Below are 19,120 nucleotides of genomic sequence, written 5' to 3'. Positions count from 1 at the left end.
CATTCCCAGTCAGGCAGGTCCCCTTTGTGGAGGACTATTCTGTGTTTCTCAGGAATGAAAGCAAAACCACTTATTTTTATTGTAAATCACATTTTAAAAGCCGTAATACTAACATGAGCCATCTGAAATTAGCGCTGATATGCCTTCACAATAGCAGGATAATTAATATCAGTGTTTATATAGTATCTCTCCTTGCACAAGATCCCCCAGGACTTTGCAGATAACACCCTGCAGAAGCTATTGTAGCCATCATACAAAACATCTGGTCCGTGGCAGTTTAAAAATCCCATTTTAATTTCAACTCTGCTTCCCCCTAAAGTCAACGGGCTGCTTTGCCTTCCAGAGTTGAGTTAAGCCCTTTGTTTTCGTTTGGTCCTTGAAAAGAAAGGAAATGAATTATGATAGTTTTGTCCAGCACCTCCCAGAGACAAAATATGAATTGCACGTGCCCTGCGCAGGTAGCTGATGGGCACATGCAGTGAACGTGGCAGGGATTTTGAGGTGACACATAACTTGTGTGGACAGAATGTCTCAGGGTGCTGAGGGCAGCTGGAAATTCCAGATAATTCCAACAAAGGCCTGAGCAAAGAAAACACTGAATGTACGTGGTGACCTTATGAGCGGCTACAGCTCTGACAGTGACAAGAGGAAACAACCCCCCCAGAACTGTCTGTTCACTACATAACCATGAAATGATTTGAGGCACTCCAACCTTATTAAGTTAATGAACTCAAAACCCAGAATTCTTCAGTACTGAATCAACCAGAGGCTACCAGCAAAGACCAATCTGTGGGAATTAATGTGTGCAGAGAATGTGCTGCCCGGAGTCCTGTTGATAAAGGCTTTGTTCCTCACGTTGTCCGTGCCATCTCCTGAGACACCCAGCCCGAGGCATTTGTCAGCAGGAAGGTGGGTGGGTTGAGGTCTTTATGCTACTCCTGCTGTCGCTGAGCCGTGCAATACAGTGGTGTGAGGCTGGCAGTGATGGCTCCGTTTCCAGCAGTTCCTCTTCTGGCACACGAGTGTGGAACTGCATCCTTGGCGCTCACACTGAGCTCAGACAGGCACAGCAATGCCACCTTTCTCCTCATCACTACAAGGTGTCCAAAGCTTATTTGCTTTATTTAACAGCACATAGGGAAGTTCACAGCAGCTACCAGGTAAGCCTTCCTACTTCTCTTAGAATCAAAAGATTTTTTGGATGCTACAAAGGCAGAAGAAGACAGTCATGTCAGAGACACGGAGATCTGAAGCCTTGGAGGAAAATTTCCCTATTTGTGCTGTCACTATGCATATGGGAGGACAGAGAGCAAGGGAAAGAGCTGCCTAGGAAGAAATGGGAAGAAAGGAAGCTTGATTCTGAAGTGCAGGATAGAAAATGAACTATGTATTCAGAAATGGCAGAAGATGAAGACAACAAACAGAAGAATAAGCTGGCAAACTTTGCTAGAGTTGTAAAGTGCTCATTTAAATCTACTTTTTTTTCCTCGTGATTCACAGAAGTGAAAGTAAAAGTGCCCCCCTGATCCCTCAGTGCTTTCTGCACAGCCCACTGCTGTGAGCTGCAGTGTTTGAGCCCCGTGGAACTGCTCTGCTTCAACTGGAAGCGTGCCCAATGGAAATGAGTGGGACTGCTTCTGCTTTCCCAAGCTGCCTGCAGTCATGCACATGGACAAGGCAATCACTGGGGTAGACAGTGTATGACTGTCAATGGAACCGTCTGAATCCAACCCTAGAATATTTGAGATCGCTGCTAGCATACAGCAGGGATGCTACATCCCTACTGACAGTGAACTGAATGAATTTTGCTTTTCTGGACAATTTCCTTTGCTGCCCTCTTCTTAAAATGCTAAAAGCCATTTACAGAATTTGCTGAGGGCAGGCGCTGATTCAATTGCATTGCCTTTGCTATCAAAGACCTTAAGGCAATACAGAAGTCATCTTCCCCATGTCCTTTTACATATTGCAGATCGTGAATCTCCACACAGCATTGATTTGGAGAGCAGCACATTGTTTGCCTTTGTGCTGTCTGTGACGAGATGCCTCATTCTGCTTCAGGGGATTCTGCCAGGTGACTCTCGAGGGAGATATTTCTACTTTTGTTTCATAACCACTCTGGCAACGGCCTGAGCGTGCAGGTTAAGACAGAGGGAGGAGCACTGCAAAATAAAAACTCCTTCCAATTCCTGGGATGTGCTGTATTCCCAGCACACAAAAGATCGAACTCCATCAAGCTAGAAACTTTAGTTACTAAATGACTATCAAGAAATTATACTTAAATTTCCTGTGATTCTATATAAAGCTCATACCACATTTTCTTTCAAAAAACAGTGCCTTGTATGAGGTGCTGAGTTTAATTCCTTGTGAACTTCTGTGGTGCTCATGGGTGGAGAAAATCTTAGCATGGTATTTGTGGGAAGAAATGAATGAGCCCCAGTATCTTCAAATGGCTTAAAATGTCCTCCTGAGGATTTCTGTCAAACACATTTCCAGGTTTAGGTGAAAAGTGGATTGAAGGAACGCCAACCAGAAAGCTTTCACGCAGAGATCAGAGGTCACTACAGAAGCTTATGTCAGTAATAATATACAGAAATACACCTAGAGGTGCTGATGGCATGGAAGAAACCCTGGTGTCACTGCAGTGAATGGCAGAACTCAGTTCTCCTTCATTGGTATTTCATTGGTAGCCACATTTCTCCTTGAAGGTGTCATTTATGCGTTAGGAAACACCTGTGTATCCTTCATCACTATGAGTGCTGGAAATCTTTGCTGCTGGAAGGAGCCTGCAGAGATGGGATGGGCTCCAGCACTTTCCTTGTAGAGCTCACAGTGAAGGATTAGAGAACTTCTTCCCATAGATCCTGTTAGATGAAGACCATTAACTGTGCTTTCAGGTTCAAGGGACAGAGAGTCATGAGACGTGTTTGGTTTTGCAATGTTATTTAATCTTACACTTATCACATCCCTATCATCCTTATATGAACAACACCTTAAAATAAGCACACCATGCCCTGTGCTGGTATACCCGTGGGGAGTAGGATAGAAAATCTTGGAGGTATTTAAAGAAAACGTCCATGTGACAGTGTTATACTGCTTCCAGATAGGACATCTCTGTGGCTGCATACTTCTGTTCTGAACTTTTTTTGCCACTGGACATTTGGCCCCAAACAGATGCACAGAGCTGAACAGATCCCATTCACAGATACCCCAGTGAGCAAGGTACTTGTGTCTGAGCATATTTTTGGGGATAGTTACCCACGAGGATTTCAAAGGAGTCTGAAGGCAGCAGTCCATAAAGCCCATTGAAATTCAGCAGCTGTTGGGTGTTTGAATTCAAATGCAATTTGAACTCACTTTTACTTTTTATCTATTTTTCTACTCTAAATGTACCTGTTGCATTGACCTCATGGATCAGAAACCCTCTTGGGTTGCTGAGACTGTGTGGCACAGTGGTTACTGCCCTTTTCCAAATGTGGTCCTGCTTGCTCGCCTCCATTAGGTTTGCATCCAGGAATATTTTCATCTGCTCCAAAGAACCTTTTGCATACCTCAGGTGCACCTTTTATGTGGGACTTTTCTTTACCTGAACTACCAGGATGATGCTACCAGGAGACCTGGATTGTTATCACGGTGTGAACTTTCACATGTCAACATGTCAGTGACACAGAGCTGTACTTTGCTTTCCAGCCTTCCATCCCCGAGGTGCTGTCTGCCTCTCAGATGTTTGCAGCTGGGCAAGCAGCAATTTTCTGTGGCTGTGTATGTGCCGGAAAATGGAAATGCTTCTGAAATGGAAGCAATTAGTTACCACAGCTCTCAGTGCTGGGGAAGGAAGAATTTTAGCAACTTGACCCTTTGAAGTTTGGACCCAGAAATAAGTCAGTCAGAATAAGTTTATCATGTCCCCCAGATGAGATGTTACTTATTCAGTGCTTTCATCTAGAAGCGGGTAGTGCTGCAGAGGAGGGTCAGAAGTTGCACTGATCCTGCATCCTTCCCTCTCACTGCTGCTGGAACATCCTGACTGGCAGCGTGAGGAAGAGCAGCACGGTCCAGATATGCACAGCCAGATATGAATGTGTTTCCTTCATTATTAAGCACCCATCTGCTCAGACTCCAACTGCGCAAAATGCAGAGCTTGCAAATATTGGACAGTGTTTGGTGAACACAGCAATGGGCTGTAGCTTTGTTTGGAGGCTGTGCATAGCTGGAAACTTTTCTTCATGAGAATGGAATAAAAATGATCCCCACGTTAAGTTATAACATCCATTGCTACGTGAGCTGTGATTGTATAAGTCATCCTGTAGAGGAGAGGGGCAGGCTTCATAAGCTTCCTGCTAGAACTGTCAGAAGGAAAGATAACTGCTATGGGATACAGCTGGCTGCACCGAACTTGTCTGCCAGCAGTGACATTCAAAGACATGAAGAAAATGGAAAGGCTCTTACTGACCTCAGTGAGATTTGGACAAAGTGCTTATTAAAGAGCCATCACGTACACCGGAGATAAAAGTAACCCTTGGCTGTTTCTGACAGAGCCACACTTGAAGCAGAGATGCGGAGTTCTGAGTCCCGCCCCGTCCCCCGAGCCACGCTTTTCTTGCCGGGTTTGTAGTTTGAGTTCTTGTTTCACGCAGTGTGATTATTGGTGTCGTAGCTCGGTTTAATTATAGATATTCAGTTATATAACTCCCGCTCTTGGAGGACTTACTTTTTTCTGCTCAGGGCTTTATAAGGATAGGCTGGGCCCTCAGGTGCACGTGTGTCCAGAGGAAAAAGTCTGAGAGCTGCTCCTGGAGAAAGGAGCGGAGCAGAGCAGAGCAGAGCAGAGCACGGCCCGCTATGCACCGTGCATGGGCGATTCACACAAAAGCACGAAGCTGTTATCCCTTCCCACAGACTTTCCTGTTTACTTCAATGACAACACCGAATTGTAAATTCAATTTAAAAAATCCAAGGATCTGAGGTTCTTTTACCTCAATTTTACAACAAAACAAAGAAAATCACTCCGTTGTAATAGCGGAGGCGATACTGCAGGGCATCCCGCTGGAGAGAGCACACGTGCCTGATAAGCAGGAATCGGGGCTGCTTTGCTTGTAACCTTACTGTTGCAAGCCTGGTGATTGCATGAAAGGAATTTTCTTTCTCTCTTCTGACAGGTGAAGAAGACTATTGCTTCCTTTATCCTGTGGGTCTTTTTCTGTGTCCAGCAAAAAACAGCCTTTAGTTATTTTACTGGTTTTAACTGTGAAAAAGAACTGTTTGTTTGATAAAAGATGCATTGTTAACCAGAGAGAGATGCTTAACACAGGGTAACCTTTGCTACTGTCCTGTGCCGTTTGTAGTTCAGCAGGGCTGGATTACTCCAACCCACAGGACCTTGCTCTGGCAGCCCTGCGCTGCATTGTTCTGCAAGTGCTGTGACAGCACCTGAGAAAGCATGCACCTTCCCTTGGCACTGCTACTATTATCTGCAGTCACGGAGCCCGCGTGTCCTGATTCCCAGCGCAATGAATCACCAGACAATGCTGTCTGTGCTGCTTGTGTCATTTTCTGTTTTATTAATGGCCAATGCTTTTCATAGATATTTTCCACACGACTGCAAGAACTAAACCAACAGAAGATGTCAGAATTCATTAGGCACCAAGTGACTTCCTGGCTTATCTGAAACTGATGAAAAACCTGCCTTCTTGTTAAGACAGCTGATCTGGAATTTTGTCCAAAAGATGATACAATCTGGAATGCTGTCTGTAATACTGACCCCAGTCCTGTCAGATACCAAGGGTGCTGTTATATGTTCCGTAACTGCACGTCAAAGTGAATCCAGAGAGAGCAGCTCTGGTTCTCTCTCCATGCACCCCAACGCACAGAATTCTCTCCTGGGAAAAACTCCCAACACGTCTGCTTTCTGAGTTGGCAGAATTCTGCAGCTCCACTAATTTATGGACACGTATCAGTAAGAATTGCTCTAATGGCAGGCTTTCAGATTTATACATACGAATTGGGATTTTTTTTTTTTTTCCCCAGTGGTTTGAATGATAGAAAACTAAAAAAATTAGTAATTCCTAGAACACAAACCCTCACTCCTCTGCATTGGGAGCAAAAGCACATACATCTAAACAAACCACCTATTCTTAATACACTTCACAGTGTTACCTGCTGGGAACAGTGAACCATCATATCCAAGTTCTGATACTTGTATTGTTCAGCATTACTCATGGCTCATTACTGAATGCCCTGATGGCCTCGAGTTCTCAATGACAATGGTTTATTCATTTCACTTTTACACTGCAAAGACATGAATAAATACATCTCATACTTCATCACAACCATCTGCAAAACCCTTCTACAAAGGGCATTCTAATTCTCATAATTGCCAGGTTGTACGTTTGGAGAGCAATAGGAACGTTCTCCTCTTGATGGTGCACATGGTGTGCTTTTCTGGGGAGGCATGACTATGAAAAATAAACAAAACAACTTCAATTATTAGATTAATTTTAATCATCTTTATAAATTATCTAGCTACGTCATTCTCAGTTTCTGCTCTTTGTAGTTTAGAACCAGATGGGAAGGAACCAGCTGCCGTTCAGTTCAATGCTTACTACAACGGGTAGCAGATACTGTGTAGGAGCAGAATCAGGTGTTGATGAAAGCAGGCTTTTTACATGCAGATCTGCTATGTCAACACAACTGGGGAGCCTTACAGCCGGGCAGTTCCTCAGCACAAATAGAGAGCGTTGGCAGCGCATTCTGACAGCTTCAGTGTTATTGAGCTGTAAAATTTGATGAAATTACTTTATTTGCTGCAGACAACTTGGGATTTATTTATTTATTTGCCTTGCAACTGTATGGCTCACAATAATCATCCATTCTTTTCCAAAGCGAGGCTGAGAGGTATTTGACATAAACATTGGAACCAATAACAGTAATATTCTTTCTCCATAACACATTTTTTCTTGTGAGTCAGTAGGTGATAAAATACATAACACCTCACCTGCAGGTCACTGTTTTCAGTCTGATCCACATCGGTACTCACAGAGCATCATCAGTCATCTCCAAGGCAGCCTATGCAAAACAGTGACTAGGTGGTGTTGGAGGAGCCCCTAGAAGACATTTGCAACACTAGAGTGGTAAACATCACAGCTGCCACCAATGAGCTCTCACCGGCAGTCTCACAGTGGAAGACAGAAAATGAAGTGCCTCTTCACCATCCTGATTCAGCTCCTTTGGGTAAGACCTGAGTCACACTGACAGCGCTGACCCCAAGGATTATACCATGCATGAAATAAAGCGCAAATGCTTCTTCCCCAAGGAGCATCACCTTTCCACTCTTCTACAAATACTTTCATGACTTTCCTACAAACTAAGTGTTCCTAGTCTGTAGATTTCTCAATGCATCTTCTGGTTTCACAAGAGAAGAAAGGAAGACCCATGATCTAGAAGAGTTTCTAAATTATGGAACCACTTTGGTTTTCTTAGACTGATGATAAGTACTGTGCTGGGCTTCAGATGTGCTGCAGCTTGGCTAGCATTCCACATACACCAAATTCCACATACACAAAGTGTGCTATGAGTGAGCCCTGCAGGGAATACGGAAAGGAGTGCTGTCTTTTAAAAGAAGTTGCTTGAACTCTGAGTTCCCTATTCTCTATCTTCCACCTGTGGAAAACCCAGGCTTCCATCCTGAAATACTCTGACAAGGCGGTCTCAGGTTTGCTACATCCATTAACTTCTCTTCAGTTCATTTACATTCAAAAATATATGCGTGAAATATGACATAGATACACAACTAAAGGAAAAGCTGGGGAAGTTTGTACCAGCAGTATGTGCAGACACTAAAGGGCGCACAGACTTTTAGACATTATTCTTTTCATACACCCACAGATTCTTTCAAATACAGTACCGTGAACATAGCAGCTTGCTCAAAGTTTGATCACCAAGCAGGGTTATCTCACGTTGGAGATAACTTATATCATCAAAGTAACTCATTTGCACACTAGAGTTTAATTTTTTTGAGGCTTAGTGATACAGCTGGCATATACATGTATATAAAGATTTGTATTTACATCAGGCTTAATGAGCCTCCGTGATGACAAATCATCCCATACATGGAAGCATGCAGCAGAAAGAAACTTCCCAACCTGCTAAGGAAGCATTGGCTACAGCACATTGGAGATTTTATTTCTAATTTGTCAGATTACAACATCACTTCTTTGATACTTCCACTTGTACTGGTAGTGTCTGAGGCCCAGACCTTCAGCTGGAAACAGCCACCTGCAAGGTCTGATGGTCGAAAATGGCCTCAAGTTCCCATTCCCATGCAGTCATAAATTGCTACGGCATACACAATGAGAAAGAGCTGTCATGCTATTACTGCACGACAGTTAAAACATATAAACCTGCTTACTTACTGTATTCTTGGACAGTTTAGCTTTAAATTACTCCTTGCATAGCAAGAGCAAAGAGATTAAGCTTTATTCATTAGCACATCAGATTTCTTGCAGCATCGTTTTTAAAAGCATCCAACATTTACAACAACAATGACTTGTTTCGTGTTTTTTCCAGCGCTGGGCTCACAGCACTGACTTCAATGAGCTGGCTGAGCCATGCCAACCCCAGCTCGCCAAACGCTGCTCAGAGGAGATGGCTCAGAGCAGCGCAGTGCTCCTCTGCACACAGCCTCAGGTGTTCCAGGCAGCCCTATGAAACAGAGGGCTTTTCGTTTTGACTGGCAGCACCTCATGTTTCTAAAGAATCAAAAGTACCTTTATGAAGTCTTCGAAGGTAAAATGAGACTGTGTAACAGTATGAGGTCTCGTTCTGTATTTAATAAAGGGAAAAGCTAGCCGTGTCTTAGGAAAACAGCTTCATTGTGAGATAGTGCATTATGAGGCAAAACACACCCGCCATGGAAGGGGTCATTTCCCTGAAAGTTAAACACATTCCAGATGTCTATGCCTGTCTGAACTGCTTTCTTTAACATCCAGCCCCGCGTCAAGGCAGGATTTTGTATCTGCTGTTTTAAGTGATGCATTTCCAAATGTCTGCTGCCCTGACAGACTGACCGCAGTCCAGGCAACACCACACGCTGGAAAATAAATTAATTTTGTGCCTTACCCTGATCCTGCCTGCCCCTTTGACAGGTGCTCACACATCACTCACAGCTGAGCAATCACACCCAGCACCACAGGCACGCTGTGAGCACCCAGCAGGGGAGGGCTGCTGCCTGCGGCTGTGGCCTACACGGGTCAGTCACACAGGTTCTTTCTCCATCCCAAAGCAGCAGAGAGGTGTTTGGGTATCACTGTGGGCAGCACAAGCTGACATCTGACCTCGTGGTGTGCCCATTTCTGTGGGTTTCCTGCAGCCTGGACTCTGTGGGGGCTATGGCCTGGGTGAGCCCTGTGGCCCAGCCCTGGCCAGAGGGCTGTACTGTCCTGCTTAGAAGGTGGCATGAAAGCACAGTAGCTCTAGCAAGCATGCTTTTTATCCAAGCTGTGGTTTTTCAGCAATACTATTTGTACAGGAACCGTTAGGTCACGGCCTGAAGCAGTGATTGAGCACCTGGTGATGGGCGTAGCCAGCCCTGCAAGCACAGGTGCAAGCAGTTCACTGTGTGATTGGAACAGGTGGGCCCTGGCTCCCCCCACCCCTAACCTCATTTAAGGGCTGGCCACTGCAGGGGAAGGTTCTATACTTGGAAGTTGCCTCTCTTGGAGTGTTCAGTGAGCCTTCATCCTCTGAAAGTGGTAAGTAATTCCTGTTTTGTTACCAGGTTGTGACTGCTTCCTTTCTTGGGTTCAAGGCAACTGTATCTGCTGCTGTAGTGGTGACAAAATCCTGTGTTGTGGTGTTTATTCCTCTCCCTTTTGCGGGGGGAACTGTCTGATGGAGTCTAACAGGGCAGGAAGAATTCTGGAGAAGTAGTCTGAAAGTTGGGCTGGGAGATTGTGAGGCTTGTTTTGCTGACTTATTTGCTTTAAGTCCTGCTGCTTTGTGTGGTGGCTGCTTTCCCTACGTTACTGCCTTATACCTCCATGAGGCAAATCAATCTCCTCAAAAAAAACCTGGTTCAGTTGGTATAGTTCATTGGAAAAGGTGTGTTTTGCAAAGGTTGGTGAGTGATGTCTCCTGGTAATTGCACAGCCCTCTGCTTTCTCTTGGCCTTCAGTTATTTGTCCAAGTATTTCTGGTGTGCTCTTTAGGAAGCTTTTCTTTTTTTCCTTGTTAGGGAAGCTGTAATGTGGTAAGAGTGGTGCATGCACTGTGCTTTAACAGCTTTTAGTTGCTGTAGTTCTCTATCACTTAAAATATATTCCTCCTATAGGAGGCCTGAGTTAAAAGCAGAATGTAGCCTTCAAGGGCAGATAGTTAAGTTAGAAGTGGCAAAGTCTGGTTTGTCTCTGTATGATGCATTTGGTCTTGTGTATTCTGACATGCTTCCTTCAGTCAGTATTTATTATCTAAGGTACAGAGAAATGAGAACCCAACATCTGCAAGACACAGGTAAGAAGATAAATCACTTCACCATTTTGCAATTATCTCAGTAACAGCTATTGCAGTAATAGAACACTATAACATTTCAATTTTTGTGTTGGATCTAGAGGTTTGGAGTGTGGCTTAATGAAGGTTATTTCAGCTGTAGATTCTGTCTTGTTGGTGTAAGTGATAGGGCTGGGTGTGAGCTCAGCACATTGATGGCATCATACATAGGGAATGTAATGATGTCTTTCCTCAGAGTTGTGCACAACAGGTTCTGACTTCTGGTAATAGCAGTATGTGCACTTTAAGTCATATCAACCCAATTTAGTATTTTAAGACAAAGTAAGAAAGAAGTGAGTTCTTGTTATCCAATAACAAAGACAGAGTCAAATCCTACCACCCTCTGGAAGGCCTGATCTAAGAAATGTGTGTTCAATTAAGGCTGCATTACAGGGACTTCATGGGCAATGCTTGGTCAACCACCTCTTCAAAATCCCTACCCCTGGCAGACATTGTGTTTCTTATAGGTGTGCATTTCATCCTTTGGGCATGCCTTTTTCAAACCAATTCATCATGCAGAGTAATAATATCAATAAAAGCCAAAACAATCCACGTGCTTCATAATTTGTTTCCACCTAAACTGTATGCCTCCTTTCTTCTGCTGTGGTTAATTACTGGGCTTCCTCTGAGGCTTATTGGGCTGCATTTGAAATTAGGGGAAACCTGGGATAGCAGAACAGTCCTCAGGAGTGTTAATAGTCAATGCACTGTTAACAGCAGCTTGTCTGGAGGAATGGTAGCAGATCTTGGGTATGGGTTTCAGGGAAATACATTTAAAGCCTCCCTGAGGATAGGGAGAAGGGGTTACAGCAGTGAGCTGAGCTGATGGAACAAACTGAAAATCTGTAAGCTTGCATTTACAAAGTAAAACAAAAGGGCTTAGGCAGAATTCTGATGTGTGCTGGGACTGAAGAGCAGTGGTACATCACATCGCAGGTGGTAAGCCTCGAAGCAGACTAGTATCACCTAAATGAACAAATGAAGAGGATGATATTTACTTTTAGGACATACTGTACTAAAAAACTGAGCTTTTCAGCATCTCCATCAGTGGTGTGTTAATGTCACAGCATATACTGTTTCATTTTCCAAGTTTTGTCCTTAATCTGTTAGTTGCATTTCATTACCACCTCTAGGTCATTAGTGAAGTGACACCCAAGGGGGAAGAAGGAAATCAAATGACAATGTAGGTGATGTCTGACATTAGCCAAATGTCAGGCTTTCTGATAGAAGCATCAAAATTAATCTGAAAATGTTATACCAGTTTTAGTCATTTTCCTAAGAGATTGAAAACACAAGAAGCAGACTGATGACATTTTGATTATAGTCTCAAACTGCAAAGACCTTACAGAACATACTTTCTCCTCACACATAATTAAAACCTGCTGTTACCTTGATCTTTATTATATTTTTCCATGTCCTGGCAGGTCTCTTGGGTTTTGTATGCTATTGATCCTTGTTGTCTGAGCAAATGTGGTGTGTCAGTATTGCTCAGATGAGCAAATGGCTTTTTCATTTCACTTTAAAGGGTAAAATGGGAGGAAAAATGCATGGTAAAGGCAGTACAGTGAGACTTACCCTGTGACTGGTACAGGTGTGTCAGTAGACTGTTGAATGTGGACCCAAGCACCCATCTGAGTAAGAGGCTTGGGTCTTGTTCTTGAAACGAGGAAAAAAAACATAGCCATCCTGCATAGCTAATGCTTAAACCAGTGTAAATTCATCCTTGGCATCTAAGGAGGTTAGGTTTTGTGGAGCCATGGGCAGCCCTTCAAGGGAAGCTCGTGCCTCTCAGCAGAGAAGGCATCTTGTTGCTGCTGCTTGGCTGCATGCTACCCTGAGAAAATGAATTGTGTGATGGCCAGGGAAGGGAAGTTTTTTTCCAATTTAAACAGTTTTAAAGCATATCCAGTCTCACCATCTGCTGTAAACAGTGAAGCACCCTGCCTTAGTGTATTGCAAAGTGGCATTTTTATGGCAACAGAGAATATAATGGGCTTTAATATGGTTGAAGTGTACTGTATACAGCTCCAGTGGTAAAACAGCACAGCTGTAACTGATGGGCTTGGAAACTGCAGCTGAGCAGGTGAGGTGCTGTGCAGAGCTCGAGGGGAGGAGGCACAGCACCACTTCAGAAACACCTCCTGGCCCTGTTAGTGCTTGCTGGCACTCCAACTGAATCAAGGCTAAATTTAGTCCAGCAGCCCCGGAAGAGGGCAGCTTTAGTGAGAAACATGAATCACAACCCCTATGTTCACCTGCGTTTTCTGCATGTGCTCTTTGCAGTTCCAAAGGGTGTTCTGTGTTTCTCACTCGTTATTAACTCCTCTCCCATGTACACATCTGAGGACTGAAACGTTATCTGAATGTTGCACTGACATATTAAGGCTGTTCACACCTCTTACATAGAAACAGAAAACACTGCTGTTCCCAGCTCTGGCCTCATGCAGCTCCTGGTGACGGCTGCTTGTGTTCAGCTGCTTTTCACATTGGATCTTCTGTTGTTTCAGAGACTTTCCTATTCCATCTCCTGCACAAGTACTTCCTTGACACCAAATAGCCATCACTGAAGTCTGCCAGGGCTTGGTCCTGCTGCTGAGTTGCAGTTTGTCCAGTATCACCAGCTCTGGGAAGGGACATCTGGAAAAAGTTCTATCATTGGGTTCTTAAACTCAGCTTAGTTCTACCTCTGCAGAGTTGAAGTATTATAGAATACTGGGAACCTGTGGTTGGAAACTTGCTGTCCTACCCTGGAATCGGGACTTGTCAGCCCCAAAGGGATGCATAGTGGGGGTGGGCTCTGCTCCAAAGGCAGGAAGCAGCCCTGGTTGTGGGATCTTATTTGAATTGATCTCATGAAGGGTTTTGCAAGCAAGGTTGTCTGGCTTTAAATGAATGGTGAAGCATGTAAAATAAGCATTCATGTAAGACCATCTGTAAAATTGTGGATGGTTTAACTGTTGACAACAGCCGTGATTTCTGGGGGTAAATTCAGCTGCAAGAAGAGATGAGGAAAACTGCCCCCAGCGGTTCTTCTGGAATAGCTTTTCCTCAAGAACTGCACAGGGTCTCCTGTCAGCAGCTTTATTTGCTGTTGCTTCTCCTGACAAATGGCTTTGGAAAAGTGGTCTTTAAGTTCATCTCTGCTCAAATTTGCATTTTCTTAATGCAAAACAGATGCACTGATATGGCTGGTGACAATGAGTTAAGCTCAGCTCAGGGTTCTCAAGGATATTAAAACGCTATGGAAGACAAATGCCTGGACAGGAAAATCCCACAGCAGTCCTACAATGATCATGAAAAACCACTGCATATATTTGGACTTCACATTTTAATAAAACCTGAAGTCCATTTACTTTTCCTCTTCCAGGCTTAGAGGAGAGACAATGACTGCAAAGAGAAAGTTGGGCATTAGTGTTGGTGAAGCAAAGTGTTATGTGAAGCATTAAATTCCTTTGCAGAAACTCTGTGCATATAGTGAATAAGGAGAAGTTGGTCTAAGAAACACTGTAAAATTAAACATTGTAAGATTACTTTTTTATGGAATATGCAGTAGCTGCCACATAGAATAAATGTATGTGTTTCATTATATTTTTATTACATATTTAATGCACATTAAGGAGCAAACAACCATCAAAGAAAAAGAAACTTATTAGATTTAGCAAGTAATCCTATCAGTTTTATGTATGGCTATATTTCTTGAAAACAGGGAGAGATGCACGTCAGATGTCCTTTCTGGCTATTTAGTAAGCCATTTTTCTTTGGAAGAACAATATTAATGGCAGTTTTGCTATGTTCATGCAGTATTGCATGAACATTTTGTCTTTTTTATTGTGGTTTCTTGTACGTGTGCCCACTGCAGCTCAAGCAATCCAGCAGAGCATCTGGAAAAATACACTGCTTTGATTTCTTTTATCTCTAAATGGGCATTAGTTTGTGTGTGAGCTCCTAAGTTGTTTAAACGTTTAGGCAAACATTGGAGGTTTTGTAGATGGTGTTGAAGAGTCATTTCACTTTGTCCTCCAGAAATGAAATTTGTGCAGTTACATGAGGAATTCAGTGTTTCCTTTAATGCTGTTTTGGAATACTTAGTGATCAGGCATGCCTTCTTTCTATCAGTCTCTCTTTTGGTGCATAATGTTGTCTGTTACCTGTTCTTTATCAGTTTTAAACCTGCCTAAGCTTTTGTTCTCCCCTAGTCAAAGCTCTGGGACTTGTCCCAGTCAGACCCCACATCCCTCCTGGGGCAGTGCCTACTTTGGTCACGGGCACTGCAGTGTGGGAGGTGCTGCTGGGGCTGCTCTGTGGCTCTCTTCTGCATTACTGCGTCCCTGGTAGTTGGGGCTTTGTTTCTGCTCAGGGGACCCCTGGAGGTGTCTGTGCTGCATGCTGTGTATTCAGAAGCCCAGAGATTGTGCTGCTTGTGCTTCAGGAGATGTGCTGGCTAGTGATGATTTATTAGTATTTGTATAGATGTGAGTTTGTATTAGCAGTGTATTAAGAGGTAACATTTACAATTGCTAGTCCAAGATGCTTGAGAATGTTGTAAGCAAGTTGCTCACCTGGAGCAGGGCTGCTGGGCACAGGGTGCTCTCACTGAGCACGTGGTCCTGCCTGCCCCAGGCTTGGGCAGCCTGCCCTGCAGAACAGAAGCTGCTCCAATTGTTTCCCTGGCCTGTCAGCTGCACAGCCATGCCCTGACCCAGACAGGCTGCTGAGTTACCACTTGTGGTGAGGCTGTCTGGGCTGGTTAGAAGGCTGGCACTATATCTTGGTGACTCTGTCGGCACTAGAAGGAATTTAGCATTGAGCAGTGACTCAGATAAAGTACCCCTTTGTTGGCCTAAGTAGTGACATAATACTAATGTTTTCATAGATGTTGAATGGGCACTTTAATGGAAGATGCTGAAGTGCTGAAAGCCAAAAGGGCAATACTTGTTTTCATGCTGAATCGCTACAGTAAATTTAGCAATGAGACCTGACATTCTCTGCCTAATGAGAGCAATTTTTATGCTCAAGTTGTGATTCTCTTTATATAAAGGAAAAATAATGTTAAGCAGTAGCATATAGCTGCCTCAGCTTCATTTTGTACAAATGTCAAGGTACTTATTCATTTAGTTGACAAATGTCACTTCAAAAGAAAATTATTTCTTAGTTGCAACCTGATTTATATTTCTGTGTAACAACCCTTCCTCCTTAAAACTGAAGTTTCTTTAAAGAACTGTTAAAGATTCATTCTACTGAAAGTATTCTGGGATTCCATATATTCATGCCATCTATTAAAGCAAAATGCTTGAATTTTTTTTGTTATGGAAGCTACGTAAGCAATTTGACCGTTGTGAATTAAACATAAGATCATTAATTCCTACATTAAGAGAATTAATTAAGGTTATTCTGCAGTAAAGATCTGGGGAGTCCTAGACAAGATGGGGCTCAGTTTATGTGGGCAGTGAGCTCAGCTGAGAGCAGGCCATAGGAACTGTGCCCAGCCATGGTGGGAGGGCTGTCACTGACACGAGGTGGTGGATGGCCTCTGGCTGCTGGTCCTTTCACTGGTAGCTCAGTCAGGGAGCTCTCTGAAAGCCAAGTCTTTATTTGTCTGATGCTAAAAGCCCAGTGCGGCTATCAATTAAATGGTTTCAGGGCTAAACCAAACACTTGAAAAGCTTTTTACGACCCACTGTATGCTTTGTGCAGCTTTTAATGTGGGATAGGTTCAAAATTGCTTCTCATGGAAGCATCTTCACTTGAGCAGTAGGCTTGTGAAGACTGGAAAAACAGTGAAGTACAGCCTCAAAAGGAAACCTTATAGTGAATGCATAACTTCTTCCTGAAGCACCATTAAGCATTTCTGTATTTGCCTGGATTTTAGTCATTACGCTGCTAGAAAAGCATTGCTCCATTTTCACTTCATTTGAAGTGACCTTGCTTTTTCTGCAACATTGAATCAAGATCTGCATCTAGTTGCACTAACCTATTTGGAAAAGCGTGCAGAGATCTGGCAGTGCTTCTGCAGAAGGACCTCTCCCTTCCTGGGCTTGGTCAGCTGTGGGGATTGCACCTCCTGAATGCTGAAAGGAATACAAAGCCTGCCCATGTTTTCTGATCTGCAAGGACGTATGCTGTGAGACAAGGAAATGCCCAGGAAAGATTCAGGAAAAGTATACAGATGCTCCACTGTTTATCATAGGGAACTGCTCACTTCTTTTACAGCTACGTTTTAATGAAGCTTAGAGTTTCCAGTTTGCTTGAATGAAATGACAAAGAAAATTAAGTTGCTAATTCAGTGATAAGTCTGCTTTGCTTCAGTGATAGGAAACAGTGAACACAGCAATGTACATTTGTTAGAACAGCCACCCCAGTGTTACTTCTCCAGCATTTGCTTACGTGTGCTTTCAGTGAGATTTATTTTGCTGAGGATTCACTGAATTCTAATAAGACAGGTTGTTTTGGCTTAAGACAGTGTTATTCTATAGAATTGACTTGAAGAGCAGTTGGAAATGTTTTCCTGGGTTCTCCCATGGTTTTCCCAGGACAGTCAGTAAGGCACCTTGCTGGACAAGAAGGATTTGTTGCAACTCCTAAGAAACAGTTTTTTCTCCCCTCACTTCATCCATATGTTAAATTGGTTGACTGTCTGATCTGTCTTGGAAAGAATCGCTGCCCAGAATCACCTACACTGAAGTGCTGAGCAATCAATGCAGTGGTGACCTTTAGTGGAGCTGGCATTTACCGGGCAGATCAGCTGCACACACAGTACATGACTGCTTGCTTGCTAGCTGTTTCTCCCTGGAGTCCTGCTACATGATTTTCCTCTTTTGTCTTGCTTGGCCTCATTTCTATCAAGAAGTTTTTTGCCTTTTTTTGACATGATTGGCAGGAGGAAGACTGTCTGTCTTTTGACCTAACACTTGCAGTGAAGCAAATGATGTAGATGCAGTAAAATGATGTATAGCTAGATTTTTTTTTAAACTCAAATGTTAAAGAAGCCAGACTTCTTGCACAAGGTTTGCCCTGTACTGTCACTTCCCATGTCAGGTATGCCTACTTGTGGATGTTTTCAACTACTTCAATACCTGTTCTCCCCACCTTGCTGTTATATTTATGACTGGTGTGAAATATAGAAGCAGTAGCGTCCTTCAGTGCCAGATCTTGTTCTCCTCTTCATCATTGTGCCCTCATTGGTAGGGCAGTATGAAAAAGCAATTGTCCTTAGCTGCATGTGGCACTGCCCAGCAACAACTAGAAACACTGATGTGTTATCAACACTGTTTTGCTCCTAAAGCCAAAGCACAGCATCATACAGAGGCTCTGGAGGAAAACAACTCTGTCTCAGCTGAATCTAAGGCACTTATGTTCCCCCCTTACCCCACAAAATACAGGGATAAGTGCATGGTCTGTGTTCAACCTGGGCAGGAAGGCAATGGGAGGACAGAAAATTGTGCTGGGTCACTGTGGATGTGCTTTTTTTAAATGTGTCCCAACGCAGTGCTATTCAAATACTCATATGAATACATTTCTACACTTCCCAATGCCAGTAAAAGTATTGGAGTTCTTCTGACTAATCTTGTTTGTTCTTAGACATCCTAGGTAAGTTTGTGTGGCAAAATGAATACTCCTTGTGTATTTTCTTAAGAACTTGGCCTTTTTTGTTTTAAAATTTAACAGCAAAACCTCATTTATTTGACAGGAGATGCTTTGTATTTTTTAGCGAAGCTCTCTTAATTGGGAGTTAGCACTGCACAGGTTCACTGGGCATGAAGTGCTGTCTTCTCCTTCTGTCTCACCTTGCCCTTTTCCTCCTCCTCCTGGCCACACTTCCCCATGCTGCAAGCAATGCACAAGAGCCTTTTTTTGGTTAAGAGTTTGTTCTTCTCACTGCCTTCTGCTCTGTAAGAGAACTTGTACCTGACACATCCCTTCTGCTCGTAATGAGCTTTCACTCAAGGCGCTGATCAATAGCAGAAAGCAGCAGGTCTGTCTCTATTGCTTGTTTTCTCTATCTTGAATCTGCCAAGATAGATTAGACTATTGCCAAGGTCACTCAATATGTTGCAAGTGAATGAAAAGATATCTAGTTGACTTTTTAGGACAGGACTGCAAAAAGGCAAGGCTGGAGCTAAACTGAGTGCACCATGACAGATCAAATCTATATCAAGGTCACAGAGGGTATTTTTAAGTGAACCTTTGACATGTGAGCAACATACATGCCCTCTCATCAGAAGAGAGGTAGTTCTGTGTTCTAAGGGGAAGTATCTTGGCAGTATACCCACGGGAAGGAACAAACAAAAAATTCAGGAATTGCAGTCAGGAACTCAGGTGTAGCTCTCAAAATCAATGGAATATCTGTATGTTTCCCTGATGGCAGAGACTGAGCTGTGTGGAGTTGCAGGAGGGAGAGCAGCCTTGTGCTAAGCACCCTACTTGTGTTGATGCAGCTGGAGGCAGCAGTGCTGCTGAAAGCAGGCAGAGCCTGCACAAGCACTGGATTTCAGTGCCCTGTGTGCTCCTCTGTCCTGGGCTGCTTGTACAGCTGGGACTGCTCCTCTGATCAACAACAAAACGGAATAGCATCAGTCATTTA

At 43.5% G+C, this 19,120-nt stretch overlaps 1 long non-coding RNA gene across 8 annotated transcripts in view; it reads left to right on the top strand.

Annotated features, from left to right (window-relative positions):
• LOC107054402 overlaps nt 1–19,120 on the top strand; it is a 139,582-nt gene that overhangs the window by 8,719 nt on the left and 111,743 nt on the right. For 5 of the 8 annotated variants that reach the window (XR_006931375.1, XR_006931380.1, XR_005839436.2 and 2 more), the window contains exon 1: nt 9,691–9,746. The exons of the other annotated variants lie outside the window; for them this stretch is intronic. This is a non-coding gene — a long non-coding RNA (uncharacterized LOC107054402). Of the gene's footprint in view, nt 1–9,690; nt 9,747–19,120 lie in introns of those variants that run through there. 8 annotated transcript variants of the gene reach the window in all.

Source organism: Gallus gallus, chromosome 12, assembly GCF_016699485.2.
Source record: "Gallus gallus isolate bGalGal1 chromosome 12, bGalGal1.mat.broiler.GRCg7b, whole genome shotgun sequence".
NCBI lineage: Eukaryota > Metazoa > Chordata > Aves > Galliformes > Phasianidae > Gallus > Gallus gallus.
Note: the sequence above shows the minus strand (reverse complement) of the source record. Positions and strands in the feature narration are given on the sequence as shown.